The following is an 11,523-nucleotide window of genomic DNA, read 5'->3' on the forward strand; positions in this document are numbered from 1 at the left end:
CTGAGCGCCCTGTCTCATGCATCGAACCTGGACTGGCGATCTCTTTCACATATGCACATTTCAATGCTATTCTCTCAAATCATCCCAACTTTGCCTGGATTTTAAGTGAGAGGACCCTGAATTTTTTATGCTGTATCCTACCCGCTTATCATACCATCAATGACTCCAAGAGGCCAGATTTTCCCACGTTACTTTTCACAGAATTGTCTTGTTCCATGAACTTTCATGAAAAAGCAGGGTATTAGCCAGCACAGAAGAGCTAGACTTTGCTGATTTTGATTGTAAAATTATATCCTGAGGATTAAATCTAGTGGAATATGAAAGACCTTGAGATTCACAAGTTTTCCTTCTGCTTTTTCTCCCAGAGAAGCCCAGCCCAGCAAAGTCCCCAGTGATTTGTGCTCATTCATATTCCAGTGTGGTACTTCTGTACCTTAGTCAGCGAACCTGTCTTTCCAGTTGCTTTTCCAGGAGTGGTGAGACGTTGCAGTAGCATTTTGGACTTGACAGGCTTCTCCTGATGTAATGACTGGGTGGCTGAGGAAGGCGAGTGCCTGAGATGAAACGTGTTTGGAAACTGAAACCACAAAACAAAGATTCATTCACATCATGGAGCCCGAGTCTCAGAAACGAGGATCTTTTTCTTAAGTGAAATTTAGATGAAAGGTTGAAGGCAGAATATAGACAAGCTAGGTTCAATCTTTTTTCTTTTTTTTTCTGATTCTGAGAATGGCTTCCAAGAAAGCCAACTTACAGATATAGAAGGAATACTGATTAGAAAAACGTTGTATTGAAACAGTGATAGCAATAATTGATTCAAGCAAGGATCATTAATGAGGCTGAAATGTGAAAATGCTTGATGAAGGCAGGTGAGGATGTGTCGTGGCCTGACAGGCTTCTCTGTCCACGGCAAGGATACTGGAGCAGGTTGTTATTTCCTCCTCCAGGGGATCTTCCCGACCCAGGGATCGATAACGCGTGTCTTGCGTCTCCTGCATTGGCAGGTAGATTCTTTCCCACTGCGCCACCTGGGAAGTCCCATAGTTTCAAAATATCTCCCTCTTATTTTATAACATAGAAAGGGACCGTGGTGACTTGACAATGAAGAAATCTAGAGAACACCACCCAACCAAACGATCAATGTTAAAATCACTGTAATGCTGCCCAAGAGGTATGATTCTTGTTAAAAATGCGTAACTTTAATCACGAGGAAACTTGAATCACCACAAACTAAACTGACAGACAGTTTACAAAATAATTAGCCTGTGCTCTTCAAAATGTCAGTTTCATGAAAGTGAAGAAAGGCAGGGAAACTGGGTCAGATAAGAAGACAGAAGAGACAGGAGTGCTAAATGCAGCATATGCACCGGGGTTGGACCCTGAACTGGGAAGAGTTGCTATGAAGGACATTTTGGATAATTAGTGAGATTGGAATAAGAACTGTAGATTGACTGCTGTATCGATGTTAAAATTTCAGATTTCAATAATTACACTGTGGTTATGTAAGAAAACATCATTTTTCTTAGGGAATATATGACTAAATATTGGGGGTAAAGGGGTGTGATGTTTGCAACTTATGTACCATTACTTCTGAATTTATGTGTGTGTGTACACATATATATATATGAGAGAGAGAGAGGGAGGGAGGGAGAGAGGGAAGCAGGGGTAGGGTAGAGATGGAATTAGGAAACAAATCAGACGAAACGCTGGTGAGTGGTAAAGCTGAATAAAGGTTATGTGTTATTGTTTGTAACATCCTTGCAACCTTGGCAAATTTAAAATAGTTCCAAATAAAAAACCAAAAAGTTTTCCTAGAAAAGTCATAAAGAAAAAGACAGATTTGATTTAATAAAAATTTAAAATGGCTCTGCTTTGAAAGAAAAAACAATCACATTAAAAGGGCAAATGGCAGAAATGGAAGATTAGATGGAGTTTACATGTACTTATAACATCAACTGAGCATCTATAAATTAATGAGAAAATACAAACACCTCAAAGTTAAAAATTATAATGGATACAAAGAAGCATTTAACAGAAAAAATATAAATGCTATTGACTCTGTCTGAACAGATGATTAAGCTATAATTAATCAGAGGAATGCAAATTAAATTGGAAAAATTTATTTAAATTTTTTAAAAATTAAACATTTTTTATTGGAGTATTTGATTTAGAATGCTGTGCTAGTTTCAGGCACAGGACAGTGCGTCGGTGTATACACGCACATAGAGCCGCCCTTTTGGGCAAATTAAAAAAAAACCTGATTTTAGGAGAAATTTGGAACTTTTTCTTCTTTCTACTTCCACGAAGGGAGCATAGATGGGCTAACTCACCTCTTTCTGCTACCAATCATTCCACCCAATATTGGTTACTTAAATTAGTCAGAACCTGATCTCCACTAGACTAGGAAAACCATGGTCTTTTTATCCTTCATTTTTAAAAATTGGACGATAATTGCTTTATAATGTTCTGTTGGTTTCTGCCACACAGCAAGCTTGGCTGCTCAGCACCACGCTGAGCTCCCCGCATTGTACAGCAGCATCTCACTGGTTATCTCTTTTACACACGGGAGGGTATTCAGGTCAGTGCTACTTTCTCGGTTCACCCTGCCCTCTCCTTCCCTGGCTGCGTCCACAAGTCCTTTGTCTACATCTGCGTCTCCATTCTTTCCTGCAAACAGGCTCCTTGCAGTACGTTCAGACTGCTTCCCTGTCCTGGCTACTGCAGACAGTGCTGCAGGGGACTCTTATGGGCCACTAGACCATTCAGGTATGACCTAAATCAAATCCCTTATGATTATACAGTGGAGGTGAGAAATAGATTTAAGGGCCTAGATCTGATAGGTAGAGTGCCTGGTGAACTATGGAATGAGGTTCGTGACATTGTACAGGAGACAGGGATCAAGACCATCCCCATGGAAAAGAAATGCAAAAAAGCAAAATGGCTGTCTGAGGAGGCCTTACAAATAGCTGTGAAAAGAAGAGAAGCGAAAAGCAAAGGAGAAAAGGAGAGATATAAACATCTGAATGCAGAGTTCCAAAGAATAGCAAGAAGAGATAAGAAAGCCTTCTTCAGCGATCAATGCAAAGAAATAGAGGAAAACAACAGAATGGGAAAGACTAGGGATCTCTTCAAGAAAATCAGAGATACCAAAGGAACATTTCATGCAAAGATGGGCTCGATACAGGACAGAAATAGTATGGGCCTAACAGAAGCAGAAGATATTAAGAAGAGGTGGCAAGAATACACAGAAGAACTGTACAAAAAGATCTTCACGACCCAGATAATCACGATGCTGTGATCACTGACCTAGAGCCAGACATCCTGGAATGTGAAGTCAAGTGGGCCTTAGAAAGCATCACTACGAACAAAGCTAGTAGAGGTGATGGAATTCCAGTGGAGCTATTTCAAATCCTGAAAGACGATGCTGTGAAAGTGCTGCACTCAATATGCCAGCAAATTTGGAAAACTCAGCAGTGGCCACAGGACTGGAAAAGGTAAGTTTTCATTCCAATCCCAAAGAAAGGCAATGCCAAAGAATGCTCAAACTACCGCACAATTGCACTCATCTCACACGCTAGTAAGGTAATGCTCAAAATTCTCCAAACTAGTCTTCAGCAATATGTGAACTGTGAACTTCCTGATGTTCAAGCTGGTTTTAGAAAAGGCAGAGGAACCAGAAATCAAATTGCCAACATCCGCTGGATCATGGAAAAAGCAAGAGAGTTCCAGAAAAGCATCTATTTCTGCTTTATTGACTATGCCAAAGCCTTTGACTGTGTGGATCACAATAAACTGTGGAAAATTCTGAAAGAGATGGGAATACCAGACCACCTGATCTGCCTCTGAGAAATTTGTATGCAGGTCAGGAAGCAACAGTTATAACTGGATATGGAACAACAGACTGGTTCCAAATAGGAAAAGGAGTTCGTCAAGGCTGTATATTGTCACCCTGTTTATTTAACTTATATGCAGAGTACATCATGAGAAACGCTGGACTGGAAGAAACACAAGCTGGAATCAAGATTGCCGGGAGAAATATCAATAACCTCAGACATGCAGATGACACCACCCTTATGGCAGAAAGTGAAGAGGAACTCAAAAGCCTCTTGATGAAAGTGAAAGTGGAGAGTGAAAAAGTTGGCTTAAAGCTCAACATTCAGAAAACAAAGATCATGGCATCCGGTCCCATCACTTCATGGGATTCTAGGCTCCAAAATCACTACAGATGGTGACTGCAGCCATAAAATTAAAAGACGCTTACTCCTTGGAAGGAAAGTTATGACCAACCTAGATAGCATATTCAAAAGCAGAGACATTACTTTGCCAACAAAGGTTCGTCTAGTCAAGGCTATGGTTTTTCCTGTGGTCATGTATGGATGTGAGAGTTGGACTGTGAAGAAAGCTGAGTGCCAAAGAATTGATGCTTTTGAACTGTGGTGTTGGAGAAGACTCTTGAGAGTCCCTTGGACTGCAAGGAGATCCAACCAGTCCATTCTAAAGGAGATCAGCCCTGGGATTTCTTTGGAAGGAATGATGCTAAAGCTGAAACTCCAGTACTTTGGCCACCTCATGTGAAGAGTTGACTCATTGGAAAAGACTCTGATGCTGGGAGGGATTGGGGGCAGGAGGAGAAGGGGACGACAGAGTATGAGATGGCTGGATGGCATCACTGACTCAAGGGATGTGAGTCTGAGTGAACTCCTGGAGTTGGTGATGGACAGGGAGGCCTGGCGTGCTGCGATTCATGGGGTCAAAAAGAGTCGGACACGACTGAGCGACTGATCTGATCTGATCTGATCTGATGCACTACATCCTGCGTGGGGTATACCATGTGCACACAGTTTATTCAACCTGTAAAACAATTCTGTAGAGTTGGTACTATTATTACTTGTATTTTATCAATGTTTAACTTTATTATATGTTGAAACTAATTGGACGGTAAGAGAAGCAATTCCAATGGAAGGAGAAGGAGTTAATTCATCAGCAGCTCTGGAAACGTTGGTCGAAGTTTGCACGCTGACATCCAGCGCACTGAGTCTTTCCTGCTAGACTGTGTGTCCCCCCGGGAGGGACCGTCTTCCAGTCTCCTGTGTCCTCAGAGCCCTGTGCTGACTCGACCCACCGCGGGTGGTCTGTCCTCTGTTTGGACAGACTGAGTGTGCAGATGAGCAGGGTTCAGGTGCGGCCACGGGGGAACAGTAGAGGCACCGCGGCGTCCTGCGGACGGATGGGACGGCGGGTGTGACAGAGCGGGACAGCCACAGGCTTGGAGGATAGTTTGAATGACTGAGTTCTACACCCATATTTCTAAATTCAATAGGAATGTGGATGGATGGTATGACTACTCTTCTGTGCCCAGTAATTTGTTATGGGAAACCTGGGAGAATAAAACAAACCCATAAAGCTCTGAGTTTCTAAAGAGGCAAGTACAAACTATAAAGGCCTAGCATTATATGAATTCTGTGTGTGTGTACTTTGGAGAAGGAAACAGCAACCCACTCCAGTATTCATGCCTGGAAAATCCCACGGACCGAGGAGCCTGGTGGGCTACAATCCATGGGGTCGCAAAGAGCTGGGCACGACTGAGTGACGTGTGTGTGCTTAGTTGCTCAGTCGTGTCTGGCTCTTTGTGATCCTATGGACTGTAGCCCTCAGGCTCCTCTATCCATTGGATTTTCCAGGCAAGAAGACTGGAGTGGTTCACCATTATCTTCTGCAGGGGATCTTGCCAATCCAGGGATCGAACCTGCATCTCCTGTGTCTTCTGCATTGCAGTTTGGTTCTTCACCCACTGAGCCGTCAGGGATTCCCATAACATTATACAAATTAGATATTAAATGGAAACCCCCTGGGGCTGGGTTAAAACATTCCCAAGAGAATAGGTCATATCTATGAATTTATATCTAATGACTAATCTTTAGAAGTATTTTATCACTGTTATTTAAAAGTAGCATTAGGTTTGTGTACTTTGAGGTGAGGTTAAGCCCAGGAGGAGCACATTTGGCAGAAGAGAAGGGAATGAGAACAGGTGGGAAGTGTAATGAAATGTGGGCTGTGGTGGTGCTTTTCTGATGAATAACGGAAGTTCCACCAGATGTCAGCTTTAGGTCTGTCTGTATTTCTAAAAGCATCCTTTTGGTGTACAGAGCTGGTCTGTCTGTATTTCTAAAAGCATCCTTCTTGTGTACAGAGCTGTTCAATGACTGCTTACTGAAGGGCACTTTGTATAAAAGCAACACGGAAAAAAGACATGGAAGAATGAAAAGATCTCAAGCACTTGGACTTCTGTTGGAAGTGTCGATCTGCTGAAAGCAATATTTCAAATACCTTTTAAAAACAGCTTTATAGAGATGTAATTCACAGGTGATCAAATTCACTCATTTAAAAAAAAATCACCTTTTTAAAGCATATGCTTGGCGCTCATGCATACTCAGTTGTGTCTGACTCTGCGACCCCATAGGCTGGTCCACCAGGCTCCTCTGTCCATGGATTCTGGAGTGGGTTGCCATGCCCTCCTCCAGGGGATCTGCCCGACCAGGGGATGGAAACTGTCTCTTAGGTCCTGCACTGGCAGGCCGGTTCTTAGGACGGGCCTAAGGTGGACGTTTCCTGTAGCTGGAATCACACAGTGCATAGCTCTTTGCGACTTTCTCTGTGTAGCATAATGTTTTCCGTATTTTCTATGGTGCAGTATGTGTTGATAGCTCATTATTTTGCAAGGTCTAATAAAACTCCGTTGCACGGGTAAACCTCGTTTGTTTCTCCGTTCATCAGCTGGTGGACATTTGAGCTGTTCACCCCTGTTGGCTGTTATAAATAATACTGCCATCACCATTTCAATATGAGGTTTTGTGTGTGCCTATGTTTCCATTTCTCTTGAGTGTATATCTAGGCGTGAACTTGCTGGATCCTATGGTGACTCTATGTTTAGGATTTTGAAGAACCGCCAGTCTTTTTTCCAAATTGGCTGCATCATTTTGCATTCCTGTCAGTTATGTATGAGGGTTCCAATTTTTCCACATCTTCAGCAACACCTGTTATTGTCTCTCGTTTTGATTATAACCATCCTAGAGGGTGAGTCAGTATGTCCTTGGGTTTTGCTGTGTGTCTCCCTACTGACTAATAATATGATTATTGGCCATTTGAAAATCTCCTCTGGAGAAATTCCTTTTGAAGTTATCTGCCCATTTGAAAATTTATTTATTTATGTTTTAATTGTTGAATTGCAAGTTCTGAATATCCTGGATACAAGTTCCTTATCTGACATGAGACTTGAAAATATCTTCCATTTAGTTGGTGGTCTTTTTAGCTTCTTCTTGGTGTCTTTTGTCATTCCAAATTTTTTAATTTTGATAAATTCCAACTTAGCAATTTTTTCTTTTGATGCTGTGTTTTTGGTGTCATATCTAAGAAATCATCGTCTGACCCAAAGTCACAAAGATTTACCTTTATGTTTTTTTCTCTAAAAATTTTTTAGTTTTAACTTTTACATCAATTTTGAGTTAATTTTTGTGTATGATATTAGGTAGAGTCCAACTTTATTCTTTTGTTTGCGTAATCAAGATGGTGAACTACCGACATTAAGGTAGACAGATAGATCAGTGAAGTAGAATTGAGACTCTAGAAACAGACTCTTACGTTTATGGTCAATTGATTTTTTTTCTTTTTACAAGAGCATAAGACAATTCAATGGAGAAAAAATAGTTCTTCAACAAATGGTGCAGAAATAGCTGATACATTTTTAAATTGTCCTTGAAAATAAATTAATCTCTTAGGTGGATCAACAAGCGCTTTCAAAGGGCAAGTGTTAATTTTATCACCACTGGGACATGGCGACAACTCAATCCTAATATGATGAACAAATGCACACAAGAAGGAAAATGCATGCTGTGGATTTAATTGTAATAAGAAAAGATCTAATTGGTATGATGGGAGCCCTAGGAGTGAGTTCAAAGTCGAGGAATGGAAGGACAGTGGATGTATGAGCCATAGATTTTCTAAGGATTTTTTTTGAGATGTATACCTTTTAAAATTACTGTTTTTTAAAATTTATTTTAATTTTTTTTGGCTGTGCTGGTTTTCATTGTGATACTCAGGTTCTACAGTTGTGCCATGCAGTTGGCCTGCAACAAGTGGGATCTTAGTCCCCCAAACAGGGATCGAACCTGTGTCCCCTGCGTTAGAAGGCAGCTTCTTAACCACGGGACGACCAGGGAAGTCCCTGAGCATAATTATTAAATTGGACTGGAACATATATTTTCTGTTCTTGGTGTTCTATCCATAACCACGTTCCCTTAGCTTCACTAGGTGCCTGGGAACCTCATACTATCTGAAGCAGAAGTTCAGTTGTGGCAAATTAAACGAGGCAAATCCCCTGACTTGGTACCTAGTTCTTTACTCTTTCCTCAAAAGTCCAAGGTAACTGGATGAAGTTGCATAGGAATGAATTATCCGTGAAATTCCCCCCTTCATTTCTGGTCAGCGTTTAACCTAAGGACCCCTGCCCGGGTCGGCTGAGACACCACTTGTTCTGTCTTTGAAAAAGAGAACTGAGATCTCATGTTCACAGTCGTTTCCTCTCTCCCGGCCTTGTCTCCGCTTTATGATCATTGCTGCTGCCGATTAGTCGGTAGTCGTCTCTATTTGCCACCCCATGGCCTGTGGCCTGCCAGGCTCCTCAGTTTATGGGATTTCCCAGGCAGGAATACTGGGGTGGGTTGCCATTTTTTTCTCCAGGGAATCTTCCTGATCCAGGGATCAAACCCACATCTCTTGGGTCTCTGCTTTGTCAGGAGGATACTTTACACTGGCGCCAGCAAGTCCTTGTTAGTTTATTTTCTAGACAGTAGCGCGTATATTTTAACTCCACACTGACCATTTCTCTCTCCCCTGATTCTCCCTTTGGTAACCATAAGTTTGTTTTCTGTGTTTGTGAGTTTATTTCTGTTTTATAAGTAAGTTTATTGAATCATTTTGTTTTGGGATTCTACATATAAACGATATCATATGATATTTGACTTTGACTTTCTTCACTTAGTATTATAATGTCTAGGCTAATCTATGTCACTGCAGAAAAGCATTATTTCATTTTTTTTATGGCTGAGTAATATACCATTGTACATATATATCACATCTTCTTTATCCATTCAACATTTAGGCTGCTTGCATATTTTGGTTACTGTAAATAGTGTTGCTATGAAATTGGGGTGCCTGTATCTCTTCAGAGTTTAGATTTTTTCTGGATATATGCCCAAGAGTGGGATTGTCAGTTCATATGGTAGTTCTATTTTCAGTTTTTTAAGGAACCTCTGTATTGTTTTCCATGGTGGCTGTACCAATTTACGTCTCACCAACAGTGTAGAGGGTTCCCTTTTATCCACACCCTTTCCAGCATGTTTCATCTGTAGACTTTTTGATGATGGCCATTCTGACTGCTGTGAGGTGGTACCTTATTGTGGTTTTGATTTTGATCTCTAATATAACCACCTAAATCACATTTCTGAGATTTGTCTTCTAAGTTTTGCAATAGCATATCCTATTGGCATAGCACATGTAAGTCATTGCTGGGTCACAGGAAAAATTCAATACCTGGACACGGAGAATTACAACAGGATTTACAGGGAAGAATATGATAAAGGTGTTCCCTTAAGAATACTCAGAAAGTTAGATGGTCACTCCCTGTCCCTGCCCCAGAGAGATTAGTTGAAGGAGGCTCCAAAGCTGACTTGAGAGAATCACAGACTCTGAACAGCCACCCACAGAGTCGTGCACTGAAGTGATTAATGGAGAAGTGCTGTGGAGAGTGCTGGCCGTTTCATGCCTCTCTCAGGTGCCTTTCTTAGGAGGGTGAAGGTTTGGTTTCCAGGTTTTAGAGGAGGAAAAACTGGTTAGTAAGTCACAGTGGAAAGGCAACCCTTTCTCTGCTCAGTCGTGTCCGACTCTTTGTGACCCCATGGACTACACAGGCCATGGGATTCTCCAGGCCAGAATACTGCAGTGGGTCACCTTTCCCTTATCCAGGGGATCAAACCTGGGTCTTCTGCATTGCATGTGGATTCTTCACCAGCTGAGCCACAAGGGAAGCCCGATTAGTAAGGGAAGAGGTGACTAGTTTATGGCACGTTCACATAACCATGAAAAGTGATTTTTATAAACAGAATTTTATAATACGGAGAAATATTTTCTTTGTAGTATTAAATGAAAAAAATGCAAAACTACAAATGTAGTGTGAGGTCAACTATGTAAAAAGAGAGAATATGGAAAAAAGGAAGTGTAAGTGTCGGTGGGCTTACAATTAGCTTTGTTTTTATTTATATATTATTTATATTACTAAACATCTTCAGCATTCTCAAATGACATGTATTATTTAAAATTCATTTATAGTCTACTGCCCCAAATTTCTGATCATCTTTCTAATTCAAAATGTTTGTCACTTTTACAGTTATATTCCTAGTTATATTATTATTACTCTGTGAGTTAATTCTGACTTATGACAACTCAATTTCATATTATCAAATTATATGTACCCTTGCCTGGAAAATCCCAGGGATGGAGGAGCCTGGAAGGCTGCAGTCCATGGGGTCACTAAGAGTCGGACAAGACTGAACAACTTCACTTTCACTTTTCACTTTCATGCATTGGAGAAGGAAATGGCAACCCACTCCAGTGTTCTTGCCTGGAGAAACCCAGGGATGGGGGAGCCTGGTGGGCTGCCATCTATGGGGTCATACAGAGTTGGACACGCCTGAAGCAACTTAGCAGCAGCAGCAGCAGCATGCTACTCTAAGTTCCTTTAGAGTCTCTGATTCTCTGGTTTATAGGTAAGATTTCACCACTTTAACATTCCACAGAATTTTAGGGTTTTCTTTTGTAGTGGGATAAGGTTTTCTTTATTGATACAATGCAGACAGTATTATTTACTCCTCAAATTCTGATGCTCATTCAGTCATGGCTTGGGGATGATTTTTGATAGAACATTGAGTGTATTGTCCTGAAATTTCATAAAGAGGAAGAGAACATTCTATGGAAATTCAATGACCTCAGAAGTCCTCTAAGGATGTATTTTCCTTCAGATATGAATCATGCTTTGAAAAAGAGTCAGTGTTGCTATAATGATGATAGGTAATATCTGGTGAGTTGTGCAAGTGAATCATTCCTCTGAAATAGCCTAACTCTGAGAGAAAGAGAGAGCGAGAGCCCAACAAGGTTAGGGCGGGGCTCACTGAAAGACAGGGAATGAGAGACGAGGAGGACAGAGACAGAGAAGGAACCGGGGACTTTCTGGGGGCCCAGCGGCTAAGACTCCACCGTCCCAATGCAAGAAACCAGGTTTGGTCCATGGTCAGGGAACCAGATCTCTCGTGCTGTAACTAAGGGTTTGCATGCTGCGATAAGATAGAAGTTCCTGCATGCTGCACCCGAGACCCAGTGCAGCCCAATAAATAAATGTTTTAAAAAACCATTCTGAAAAACCTCATTAAAAAAACGAGAAGAAACCAGGGAGATAAAGGAAGAGGGGAGAGA

The sequence above is a fragment of the Bos javanicus genome, chromosome 24 (genome assembly GCF_032452875.1).
Source record: "Bos javanicus breed banteng chromosome 24, ARS-OSU_banteng_1.0, whole genome shotgun sequence".
Taxonomy (NCBI): Eukaryota; Metazoa; Chordata; class Mammalia; order Artiodactyla; family Bovidae; genus Bos; species Bos javanicus.